Raw genomic sequence first — 14,057 nt, forward strand, 5'->3', positions numbered from 1 at the left:
GGTGGAATTTGTAACTGCTGGTGGCCTCACCACACCAGTGATGGATATTGTTGAGAGTGTGTGCCTGAGGTGAGTGGATGGAAGGGGACCCTATCAGGAGAGGTTTCCTTGAAAGTGGCATCGCAGGTAGATAAATGGGTCAAAAAGGCTTTTGGCACTTTGGTCTTCATCAGTCAGAGGATTGAGTGTGGAAGATAGACACAAAATACTGCAGTAACTCAGCGGGACAGACAGCATCTCTAGAGAAAAGGAATGGGTGACGTTTCGGGTCAAGACCCTTCTTCAGACTGACAGTTCCATTGTATGCCTCCTTGTCACCTTTCCCTACCAAACAATGATTTATTCTACATTTTCTTTGATCTCTCGTTTTCACACCTTACCCTTCCATATCTCTTGTGTCCCTCTCCCCTGACTCTCAGTCTGAAGAAAGGTCTCGACACCAAACATCACCCATTTCTTCTCTCCAGAAATGTTGCCTGTCCTGCAGAGTTACTCTGGCATGTTGTGTCTATCTTCGGAGTTAAACCAGCATCTGTAGTTCCTTCATACATATTGGGTATAGATGTTGAGGGGGAGACATGTTCCATTTATATAAGACATTAGTGTGGCCACATTTAGAGTATTGCTCAATTTTGGGCACCATGTGGTGGGAAAGATGTTGTCAAACTGGAAAGATGTGCAGGGAAGATGTACAAGGATATTGCCAGGATTCGAGGACCTGAGCAACAGAGTGTGGTTGAACAGGATCTATACCTTTGAGCGCAGGAGAACGAGGGGTAATCTTATTGAAGTGTACAAAATTGTGAAAGGATTTGATTGATTAAATGCACAGCGTCTCTTTCCCAGATTAGGCACACTGAGAACCAGAGGGCACAGGTATCAGGTGAGGGGGGGAGATTTAATAAGATCCGAGGGATAACTTTTCTTACACACAGGGTGGTGGGTGCATGGAACGAGATGCTGGAGGAGGTAGTTGAGGCAATGTTTAAGAAACGTTTAGACAGGTGCATGGATTGGATATGTTTAAAGGGACATGGGCCAAACGCTGGCAGGTGGGACTCGTGTAGATGGGATATGTTGGGCGGTGTGGGAAAGCTGGGCTGATCGGCCTGTTTCCACATTGTATGACTTTGTGAAAGGGTGTGAGTCTGGAGAAGATGTATGAGAGGAAGTGCAGGAAATATAAAAGAAGTGTAAAGGGCCTGTTCCACGAGCATGCGACTTGCACGCGGCAAGCGCGACCAAACCGGAAGCGGGCGCCGCGCGGAGGTCGAGTGTTTCCCGTACTTCCCGTACAGGGCCGGTCCCACCAGCATGTGCCTGCATGCGGCAAGCGCGACCAAACCGGAAGCGGGCACCGCGCGGAGGTCGAGTGTTTCCCGTACTTCCCGTACAGGGCCAGTCCCACCAGCATGCGCCTGCATGCGGCAAGCGCGACCAAACTGGAAGCGGGGGCTGCTCGGAGATTGTGAGTGACGTGAAGTTCAAGCGAAGACCGCGGGAAGTTCGCGCGTGACGTACAGCGTCAAGACGCTGCGTCCGGCGTCGAGACAGTGCATATGCCCGTCGAGGCGGTGCGTACGGCCTCAATGCAGCAGGGCCGTTGCCGCGTGGATTTTTTGAACACGGTCATTTTTCGGAGCCCCGCGCGATGTCGGGCCCAGCTCCGCACAACTCCATACGGCTCCGGCGATCGGTGGGACCGGCCCCGCGAAGCCGTAAGGCTCAAGCGACCACGTTAGGTCGCGCTTGCCGCATGGAGTCGCATGCTCGTGGGACAGGCCCTTAAAGAGCCAAGTCTTCAGTGGAGCTGAAATCATTGTCTTTGCTTCATTGCTGTTAATAACAAGGATGTAATCAAGTTAACAGCAATTAGCCATAGGAGGCAGTTTCCAAGCTCTGTCTGGTGATAATTCTGACAAGTCAGTGCTTAGGGTCTAGCATTAATTAAATTAACACAAACACTAATTAATTCCAGCAGCTTTTGAGTAGTTATAAAATCCTAATGGAATGCATATCCCTCAGAAAACAAAACATGCATCAAAATAATTATCTCCAACAGGATGCCTGCAATACAAAGCACTTAACTAGCTGCTAATGTGAAACATGATACCTCCTCTGTGGCTCCCATCTCCAATTCAAGAGCAGAAATAGATGAATAAAGAGGTTCCTAAGTGATTGATGCATAGAATGTATAACAGGGCAGCACGGTGGCGTGTAGCAGTAGAGTTACTGCCTTACAGCCAGGGTTTGATCCTGACTACGGGTGCTTGTCTGTACGGAGTTTGTACGCTCTCCTCGTGACGTGCGTGGGTTTTCTCCGAGATCCTCGGATTCCTCCCACGCTCCAAAGATGTACAGGTTTGTAGGTTAATTGGCTCGGTATAAATGTAAAACTCCTCAGCTGGCCCGTCAGCTGGGCTTTGTGTGCAGTCCAGCACCCGGGCCAACTAATCATTCACCCAGCCACGGCCGGGTCGGTCAACGAATTGCCGTCGGGAATTTGTTCTTTATTTTGACCCTTTGTCCCTACTTGGGAGTGAGAAAGTTGGCAACCCTAGTGGCAAACTAAATGCCAAAGTAAGCTAATCACATCTATTTAAACATGATTAGGGTCGCCAACTTTTTCACTCCCAATAAGGGACAAAAGGTCAAAATAAGGGACAAATTCCCGACAGCAATTCGTTGACCGACTCGGCCGTGTCTGGGTGGATGATGAGTTGGCCCAGGGTGATGGACTGCACACAAAGCCCAGCCTGCGGGCCAGCTGAGGAGTTTTGGCCCGGGCCGCGCGACGTTGCGCACAAAGTCCGGCGCCCCGTCCAACTCATGAACCGATGATCGGCCATGTGAAGGAGGGGTGGTGGTTTCGGTGGTAAGCGATGGTCCAAAGGTCGGACAGCTGGGCGGGCTGCCGACCGACGGGGCCACGGGCGAGGCGCTGCTGCTGCTGCTGCTGCTGCATCCACGGGCTGCACTACGTTAGGACGGGTGAGGCGGGGCCAGACGCGGCGCTCTGACCCGACAGTCCCCTCGACCCAAGTAGTAGCAGTCAAGTACGGGACAAGGGCGATCCCATTTGGAACAAACCAATTTAGCCCAATATACTGGATGTCCCGGCTATTACGGGACAGTTGGCAACACTACACATGATTCATGTTCCTCCATTCTCTACATATCCAGGTGCCTAACTAAAAGTCTCTTAAAACATGTCCCATCTACACTAGCCCCACCTGCCTGCGTTTGGCCCGCGTCCCTCTAAACCTATCCTATCCATGTGCTCGTCTGCATGTTTCTTAAATGTTGTGATAGTTCCTGCCTCAGCTATCTCCTCTGGCAGCTTGTTCCTTATCAACCTGTAAATCTGTGAACTCTTTTGACTTGAACTGGCGTTTCTGGTGATTATTATAAAAGTTTTGGGATTTCTGGAACAAACTTTGTGCCACTGCAAAGGGAAAGACTAAACTCATCACCCCTGACACTGGGTGTGAGAATTTGTCCATGCAAATGCCTTGTTGGAGTCTGTGGCCTGGGTGGTCTCAAGACTGGACAGACATTAGCAATCCCAGGTGAGTGTAAAGTTCAAAGAAAATATCCATTTCTCTTCTCCTGTCATCACCTCTTTTCATTTAGGCGGGTGAGAGGGGACCTCATTGAAACTTGGCGAATAGTGAAAGGCTGGATAGCATTGATATGTTATAAAAGAGGGGATTTCCAGAACAAACTTTGGCCACAAAGTTTAAGAATAAGGACCCCTAAGCATTTGTGAGAACAGAGACGATGCAAACACTTTTTCTCACAGAGAGTGGTGAGTCTGTAGGACAGACTGCAATCAGAGGACGGTAGATGCAAAGGTTTTCTCTGGATGCTTTCACCTCTTTTATTTAGGGGGAGAAGGGGGAACTTGGCGAATAGTGATTGGGGATGATCAGCCATGATCACGTTGAATGGTGGTGCTGGCTCGTAGGGCCAAATGGCCTGCTCCTGCACCTATTGTCTATAATCTCTAGTGGGAGAGTCTGGGACCAGAGGTCATAGCCTCAGAGGACGGTAGAGGCTGGTTTCTTTAGGAAGGAGATGAGGAGTAATTTCTTTAGTCAGAGCGTGGTGAATCTGTGGAATTCGTTGCCAAAGAAGGCCATGGAGGCTGTTAATGGATATTTTTAAAGCAAAGATGGTTAGAATCTTGATTGGTACGGGTGTCTGGGGTTATTGGTAGAAGGCAGGAGCATGGGGTTGAGTGGGAGATAGATCAGCCAAGATTGAATGACGGAGTAGACAGTTTTAGTTTAATGTTACAGCACGGAAACAGGCCCATCGGCCCATCGGCCTACCTAGTCCGCACCAATCAGCAATCCCTGCACATTACCACTATCCTACACACACTAGGGACAATTTACATGCATTCCAAGCCAATTAACCTACAAACCTGGAGTGTGGGAGGAAACTGAAGATCTCGGAGAAAACTCACACGGTCACGGGGAGAATGTACAAACGCCGTACAGACAGCACCAGTAGTCAAGATCGAACCTGGGTCTCTGGTGCTGGAGGGCAGTAGCTCTGTCGCTGAGCCACCATGCTGCCGTGCCACCATGCCAGATGTTAATGTGGCATAGATGTGGCATCTTGGGCGCCATGGACGAGTTGGGCCCAAGGGTCTGTTCCTGTGCCGGATGACTATAAAATGCCTCAGAATTAAAGGACATTATTTTAGGAAGGAGATGAGGAGAAATTTCTTTAGTTAGAGGGTGGTGAATCTGTGGAATTCTTTGCCCCAGATGGCCGTTGAGGCCAAGTCAGTGGATATTTTTTTAAGGCAGAGATAGATAGATTATTGATTATTACAGGTGTCAGAGATTATGGGGAGAAGTCAGGAGAATGGGATTAGGAGGGAGAGATTGATCAGCCGTGATTGAATGGCGGAGTGGACTTGATGTGCCAAATGGCCTAATTCTACTCCTATTCCTTATGACCTTTGACCATTTTCCATTTTAACTTTTGCTGACGGGATACGTTTCAATTTAGTAACCATGGACAGAAAGATGTTCGATTTCGGTTATTTTTACATTACAGTAGTGTGAGCTCACAAAACAAGTCACCGATCCCCTGCTCTCACTCTTCAGTCAAAGCAATAAATCAAGGCAACGTAATGCTCCTTCCACTGAGGTAATTCAAGGTAAATGTCACTATTTGAAAGAGTACACAGTCACCTTGCAGTAACCTAGCCAAATCTGCAACGTAATCCATCACAATTTACCAGCCAGTCATTTATATTTTCTGTTAGAACATTTGACCGGAGATTGAGTTCTGCAATTGGCTGCAGTACATCAAATCGTTGCTCCCTGGGCAGTTCATTCCATGTGAAATGCCTTCGATATTTCATAGAGACGCAAGGCACAAAAAATGACATTTCATCACTGGCTACTGGACCCAGTCCACTGACTAAATCTGGGCTTAAATTAAGTATCCGATCGCCAGGTTCCAGAAACATTTGATACAGAGTCTGGGTGGGAAACATAGAAACATAGAAACATATAAATTAGGTGCAGGAGTAGGCCATTCGGCCCTTTGAGCCTGCACCGCCATTCAATATGATCATGGCTGATCATCCAACTCAGTATCCCGTACCTGCCTTCTCTCCATACCCTCTGATCCCCTTAGCCACAAGGGCCACATCTAACTCCCTCTTAAATATAGCCAATGAACTGGCCTCGACTACCCTCTGTGGCAGAGAGTTCCAGAGATTCACCACTCTCTGTGTGAAAAAAAGTTCTTCTCATCTCAGTTTTAAAGGATTTCCCCCTTATCCTTAAGCTGTGACCCCTTGTCCTGGACTTCCCCAACATCGGGAGCAATCTTCCTGCATCTAGCCTGTCCAACCCCTTAAGAATTTTGTAAGTTTCTATAAGATCCCCTCTCAATCTCCTAAATTCTAGAGAGTATAAACCAAGTCTATCCAGTATAAACCAAGTCTTTCCAGTTCAAAGTTCAGCTACAATTTTATTAAAGTGGTGGGACAGCCTCAAAGGGCCAAATGACCTGCCCCTTGCTTCTGATTGCTGGTATATATGATATTAAGATACACAACAAATGCTGGAGTAACTCAGCGTCTCTGGAGAAAAAGAATAGGTGATGTTTCGTGTCGGAATCCTCCTTCTTCTACTTCTTCTTCTCCTCCAGACAAAAAAACCCATGCGGTCACAGGGAGAGTGTACAAACTCCGTACAGACAGCACCCAATAGTCAGGATGAAATCCCGGTCTCTGGTGCTGTAAGGCAGCAACTCTACTGCTGTGCCACTGTGCCACCCCAGTAGTTGCAGTTATTGTAGTTTGTGTAGACACAGGAGCTGCAGATGCTGGAATCTTGCTTTGAACACAAAGTATTGGAGTAATTCAATGGGTCATGCAGCATCTATGGAGGGAATGAAAACCCTTTAGTTTAGTTTACATTAGTTTAGCTTAGTTTAGTTTAATTTAGTTTAGTTTGGTTTAGTATAGTTTAGTTTAGATATACAGCTCAGTCACAGTATCCTAAGTGGACACACTGCCTTTTGTTTAGTTTTCTACTTTTGGACTTAAGTGTGAATCAGGCAACTGAATCATCCTACCACAACTTGAGAGCAGTCCTAAACTCCTACCTACCTCATTGGTGATTCTCGGGGCTATCTTTGATCAGACTTTACATAAAAACATAGAAAATAGGTACACGATTAGGCCATTCGGCTCTTCAAGCCATTCAATATGTTCATGGATGATCATCCAAAATCAGCACCCCATTCCTGCTTTGTCCCCCATGTCCCTTGATTCCGTTAGCCCTAACAGCTAAATCTAACTCTCTCTTGAAAACATCCAGTGAATTGCCTTCCACTGCCTTCTGTGGCAGAGAATTCCACAGATTCACACTCTCTGGGTGAAAAAGATTTCCCTCATCTCAGTACTAAATGGCCTACCCCTTATACTTAAACTGTGACCCCTGGTTCTGGACTCTCCCCAAATTGGTAATTTTTTCCCTGCATCTAGCCTGTCCAATCCCTTAAGATTTTTATAGGTTTCTATTTGATCTCCTCTCATCCTTCTAAAGCCCACTGAATATAAGCCCAGTCGACCCATTCTTTCCTCATATGTCTGTCCCGCCATCCTGGGAATTAACCTGGTGAACCTATGCTGCACTCACTCAATAGCAAGAATGTCCTTCCTCAAATTAGGAGATCAAAATTGCACACAATACTCCAGGAGTGGTCTCACCAGGGCCCTGTATAACTGTAGCAGGATCTCGTTCCTAAACTCAAATCCACTCACAATGAAGGCCAGCATGCCATTAGCTTTCTTCACTGCCTGCTGTACCTACATGCTTACATTCAGTGACTGGTGTGCAAGGCCACCCAGGTCTCATTGAACCTCCCATTTTGCCAATCTGAAACCATTCAGATAATAATCTGCCTTCCTGATCTTTCCAGCAAAGTGGAAAGCCTCACATTCATCCACATTAGACTACATCTGCCATGAATCTGCCCACTCACCCAGCCTATCCAAGTCGCCCTGCAGCCCCATAGCATCCTCCTCGCAGCTCACTCTGCCACCCAGCTTTGTGTCATCTGCAAACTTGGAAATGTTACATTTAATTCCCTTGCCTGGCTTTATCTTGCACAAGACGTTATTCCCTTATCATGCATCGAGACAATGTAATTGGCTCGATTGTAATCATGCATTGTCTTTCCACTGACTGGTTAGCACGCAACAATAAGCTTTTCACTGTACCTCGTTACACGTGACAATAAACTAAACTCAGCTGAACTGAACTGATTTGCATTCACTGCCTTTTTACTTCCTTTCATACTGTCTATAAGAATGTATCATTCAATGATTTGTTGACTTGCCTTCCAGCAGATCTCAAGCAGAAAATTCAGAATGACATAAAAACTGAGGAGATCTAAGGCATGGAGTCTTCTACATCTTTCTGGAGAGTTATTTTCACAGTTAGTTGGAGTATGTTTGTTCATTGATGACAACAAAATAGTTTAGTTTAGTTTAGTTTCGAGATACAGCGCTGAAACAGGCCTTTCGGCCTATCACTAGTTATGACAATATATTAACATAGAACACAGAACAGGTTGGCCCTTCGGCCCATAATGTGCCGAACATCAAGAGTCAATAGTGTTTTATTGTCATATGTCGGGGGAAGAGAAAAAAAAGCTCAATAAATAACATATATAGTGCAATAATAATATAGTCTTTTGCAGTTCAGAACTCAGAGCTTATTTGTTGTTGTGTTTAGAAACATAGCAACATAGAAAATAAATGCAGGAGTAGGCCATTCGGCCCTTCGAGCCTGCACCGCCATTCGATATGATCATGGCTGATCATCAAACTCAGTATCCCATCCCTGCCTTCTCTCCATACCCCCTGATCCCTTTAGCCACAAGGGCCACATCTAACTCCTTCTTAACTATAGCCAATGAACTGGCCTCAACTACCTTCTGCGGCAGAGAATTCCACAGAATCACCACTATAGCCTAATGGCGATAGGGAAGAACCTGGACGTTACAGTTTTCAGGCTCCTGCACCTTCTTCCTGATGGCAATGGTGAAATGAGTGTGTGGCCAGGTTGGTGTGGGTCCTTGATGATTTTGGCTGCCTTTTTGAGGCAGCGACTATGATAGATCCCATCGATGGTGGGGAGGCCAAAGCCAGTGATGCCATGATGCCAAGGCCATCTATTATCTACCTGCATATAATCCATATCCCTCCATTCCCTGCATATTCATATGACAATCCAAAAGTCTCTTAAATGCCACTATTGTACCTGCCTCAACCACCAACCCTGGCAGCGTGTTCCACCCTATGTGTAATAAAGTTGCTCTGCACATCTCCTTTAAACTTTGCCCCTCTCACCTTAAGGCTATGCCGTCCAATATTTGTTTTTTTCCATCCTGGGAATTAGGTTCTGACTTGTTCCCCTTTCTACACTTCTCATAATTTTATATACTTTAGTTAAGTTTAGTTTAGTTTACAAATACAGCGTGCAAACAGACCCGTTGGCCGACCGAGTCCACGCCAACCAGCGATCCCCACACATTAACACTACTCGACACACTAGGGACAATTCACACTTATACCGAGCCAATTAACCTACAAACCTGTACGCCTTTGGAGTGTGGGAGGAAAGCGAAGATCTCTGAGAAAACCCAATGTTCAAGAAGGAGCTGCAGATGCTGGAAAATCGAAAGTAGACAAAATTGATGGAGAAACTCAGCAGGTGCGGCAGCATCTATGGAGCGAAGGAAATAGGCAACGTTTCGGGCCGAAACCCTTCATCAGTCTGAAGAAGCATTTCGGCCCGAAACGTTGCCTATTTCTTTCACTCCATAGATGCTGCCACACCCGCTGAGTTTCTCCAGCAATATTGTCTACCTCTGAGAAAACACACACAGGTCACGGGAAGAACGTACAAACTCCGTACAGACAGCACCCATAGACGGGATCGAACCCGGGTCTCCGGCGATGCAAGCGCTGTAAGGCAGCAACTCTACCGCTGCGCCACCCTTCTATCAGGTCTCCCTGCAATCTCCGCATTCCAGCAAAAATAATCTAATTCTGACCAACCTCCCTCTGTAATTTATACCCGCTAATCCAAGCATCGTTCTGGTAAATCTCCTCCAGAGAAGCATAGAACTGCAGATGCTGGTTTACAAAAAAAGACACAAAGTGCTGGAGTATCTCAGTGGGTCAGGCAGCAACTCTGGTGAACATGGATAGGTGACGTTTTGGGTCAGGAATCCTCTTCGGACCTACACCCTTTCCAAGGCCTCAACATATTCCGTCAACGTATTAGTGATTTTGTAATTTGCAAATTAATATGTGCATCCTGATTCATCAAATAAATTTGTGATTCAAATTGTGCTATTTATTGCTTGTATTTACTAGCGCATTACTTGCATATGATTATATTCTTCGTAAAAATAAGTAAACACCTTTGTTGCAAAATGAAAGCAATTTTATCTAAATATATTACTATCCCACTTCAGCAATCATTTGATGATGTGCCAGAACGCTATTCTGCAGATATTACCTTAAAATGCAATTTTATTCTAATGAACAGTTGCTGGCTTGTTAATTCTAATAAAACTATCATCATGCAAAAATATTGTCGTGCAGATTTTTGTTTCAGGTATATTTAAAAATACTTTCTATACACATTAAAAAATCAGGCGCATTTCATCCACTTTGGCAATGGCAAAATGCAATAGTGCTTGGAATTATCGTTTCATTGTATGAATCATCAGCATGGCTTAATTGCTGGTTTATTATTATTATTATTATTATTATTATTATTATTATTATTATTATTATTATTATTATTATTATTATTATTATCTATAGCTTTGCAAGTTACCATTTTTATTCGAAAGTAATTTGGAGTGAAGATATCTTTTAGGATTTAACTGCTTCACAAAATAAATAGGTTTGCTCCTGACTACTGGTGCTGTCTGTACGGAGCTTGTACGTTCTCTCTGTGACCACGCGGGTTTTCTCCGGGTGCTCCGGTTTCCTCCTACATCCCAAAGATGAGCAGGTTTGTATTAATTGGCTTCTGTAAATTGTTCCTAGTGTGTAGGATTGAACTAGTAAATGGATGATACTGGTTGGCACAGACTTGATGGGCCGAAGGGCCTAGTTCTGTGCCAAATCTCTAAACTAAACTCAATTAATACAGAAAGACATTAAGCATTTTGTTCTATACCCTGCCTATCCGGAAGTGGCGGCGCTGTTAACAGCTGCGGCTCGCCTGCAGTCCGTCTGTCTTTACTTTTTTCTGTTGTTTTTTTTGTCTTGTTTTGGTTAAGTTTTAGTTTGTTGGGTTGTGTTAGGGGGGGTGAAACATGTTCTCTGTCTCTTCCTTCGGGGGAATGCGACTTTTTCGTGTCGTATCCCCCTTCTCTGCCTCCGTCTGCGCTGAGGCCTAATGGCGGAGCTGGCGGCCTCCAACCTGCGACCGACCCCGAGGCTCCGGAGGCAGAGCCAGCCAGGACTCACCAACGAGAGGCTGGCCGTCTTCGGGGCTAAGGCAGCGGTGGCCCGACTTGCTGGTGCGGCGTTCTGGCTTTCGGCGGCGGCCTGGAGCTGATGCAGCGGGGCTCGGAGCTGAGACTGCGGGACCCAGAGCTGGGGCAGCGGCCTGGAGCGGAGACTGCGGGACCCGGAGCTGAGACTGCGGGACCCGGAGCTGAGACTGCGGGACCCGGAGCTGAGACTGCGGGACCTGGAGCTGGGGTGGCGGTCCGGAGCTGGGGCGGCTGCCCGGAGCTGATGCTGTGGCGGGCCGTCTCGGAGCGGAGACGGCATTCCGGCTTTCAGCAATGGCGACATCACCACGGAGGTCCGCTGGACTGGAGGGCGGCATCTTCGGCCTGGATCGATCGCCTCAGCGCAGAGGGAGAACAAGGAGCGAAGAGAGACAGAGACTAAGACTTTGCCTCCATCACAGTGAGGATGTGGTTGGTGAACTCACTGTGGTGGATGTTTAATTTGTGTTTATTGTATGTTTTGTTATTATTGATTCTGTGTATCACTGCAGGCAACATAATTTCGTTCAGACCGAAAGGTCTGAATGACAATAAAGGATCTATCTATCTATCTATCTATCTATCTATCTATCTATCTATCTATCTATCTATCTATCTATCTATCTATCTATCTATCTATCTATCTATCTATCTATCTATCTATCTTTCAATGCACTGATTTTAGCCTTACATGAGATGAAGAAATGAACATTTTATGGGCAAAGATTGATACAAAAATGCTGGAGTAACTCAGGCAGCATCTCTGGAGAAAGGAAATAGGTGACGTTTCGGGTCGAGACCCTTCTTCAGACTTAATGTCACGGGGGGGGGGAGGGAAACTAGTGTGTGTGAAAATGTTTCGAACAAATTCGTACTGACACCGATGACCAAGGAAGTGTGGAGTTCACAATGGTCCATTCCACTGCCAACAATGGACCATTGTGGGCTCCATGTTTCCTTTGTCATTGGTGCCGGCTCTGATTTGATCTGAACCTTTCCATACCTCTCATTTCCATCTCCCCTGACCCTCAATCCAACCCAAAAAATCACATATTAATTTACTCCAGAGATGCTGCCTGACCCGCTGAACTACTCCAGCATTTTGTGTCTATCTTCAATGTAAACTAGCAAGTACAGTTCCTTCCTGCAATGTTTATGGTCATTTACCCAATCCCTCAGTAGCTCCTGACTGCATTATTTAAACAGCCCTCCATTTCACATTTCTCTTTATCACAATCAATGACCTCCTCTTATTTGGTTTATCTGCTCATTTCATCTTGATTTTGATCATTTTCTACACTCTTGCATTTCTAACTATGCCAGATGCTGTTATTCATTTGCACAGACCAGTTGACCAGAAGCCTAAATTAATTAGCTCTAAGATTTCTTTCAAAGTAAAGAAACTGTCATATGTTGATAGAATGGAGCGGCTGGGTTTGTACACTCTGGAATTTAGAAGGATGAGAGGGCATCTTATTAAACCATGTAAGATTATTAAGGGTTTGGACACAATAAAGGCAGGAAATGTGTTCCCAATGTTGAGGGAGTCCAGAACCAGGGGCCATAGTTTAAGAATAAGTGGTAAGCTATTTAGAAGGGAGATGAGGAAAAACGTTTTCACACAGAGAGATGTGAGTGTGTGGAATTCTCTGCCTCAGAGGGCAGTGGAGGCTGGTTCTCTGGATGCTTTTAAGAGAGAGATAGGTAGATCTCCTAGGGATAGTGGAGTTAAAGGATATGGGGAGAAGGCAGGAACGGGGTACTGATTGTGGATGATCAGCCATGAACATATTGAATGTCAGTGCTGGCTCGAAGGGCCGAATGGCCTACTCCTACACCTATTGTCTATTGTCCATTGTCTATAACATAAAAACAGAGAAAATAGGTGCAGGAGTAGGTCATTCAGCCCTTCGAGCCAGCACCGCCATTCAATATGTTCATGGCTGATCATCCAAAATCAGTACCCCATTCCTGCTTGCTCACCTTATCCCTTGATTCCATTAGCCCTAAGAGCTGTATCTAACTCTCTCTTGAATACATCGAATACAAGTGCGTATTATTTTTCTGTTGTCCATCCCATTGTTCTGACGTTCCTCCATATGACCAGCCATGATCATATTGAATGGCGGTGCAGGCTCGAAGGGCCGAATTGCCTACTCCTGCACCTAATTTCTATGTTTCTATTTATGTTTCTATTTGACTTCCTTGAAGTGCGGCCAACATGCTCTGCATCTCCCCCAATCCTATTGTCATTCAGGAGTATGCTAGGTCATTTTCATTTATTTCTTATTTCGACAAGAATATTAATCTGCAAAGGTGAACGGTTGCTCTTGAAAGACCGTTTGATTGTGTTGGGTACTTGGATTCACTTAATCATGATTGACAATTAGTCCCACAGGTCAGCTGTGATGAATGACCATGCCGACTCAAAAAACCCCCCAATTAATCACCATAAGTCTCAGCAGTGATAATCACAACGTGTCCTTCAGATGTAGAGATACAGCGCAGAAACTGGCCCTTCGGCCCACTAAGTCACATAGTCATAGAGTCATAGAAACAGTGTGGAACCAGGCCTTTCGGCCCAACTATCCCACCTCGGCCAATATGTCATAAGAGACCTACCTGGGTGTCATGGTACACCAGTCATTGAAAGTAGGCATGCAGGTGCAGCAGGCAGTGAAGAAGGCGAATGGTATGTTAGCATTCATAGCAAAAGGATTTGAGTATAGGAGCAGGGAGGTTCTACTGCAGTTGTACAGGGTCTTGGAGAGACCACACCTGGAGTATTGCGTACAGTTTTGGTCTCCTAATCCGAGGAAAGACATTCTTGCCATAGAGGGAGTACAAAGAAGGTTCACCAGACTGATTCCTGGGATGTCAGGACTTTCATATGTAGAAAGACTGGATAGACTCGGTTTGTACTCGCTAGAATTTAGAAGATTGAGGGGGGATCTCGTAGAAACTTACAAAATTCTTAAGGGGTTGGACAGGCT

This window comes from Leucoraja erinacea, chromosome 8, assembly GCF_028641065.1.
Source record: "Leucoraja erinacea ecotype New England chromosome 8, Leri_hhj_1, whole genome shotgun sequence".
Lineage (NCBI taxonomy): Eukaryota > Metazoa > Chordata > Chondrichthyes > Rajiformes > Rajidae > Leucoraja > Leucoraja erinaceus.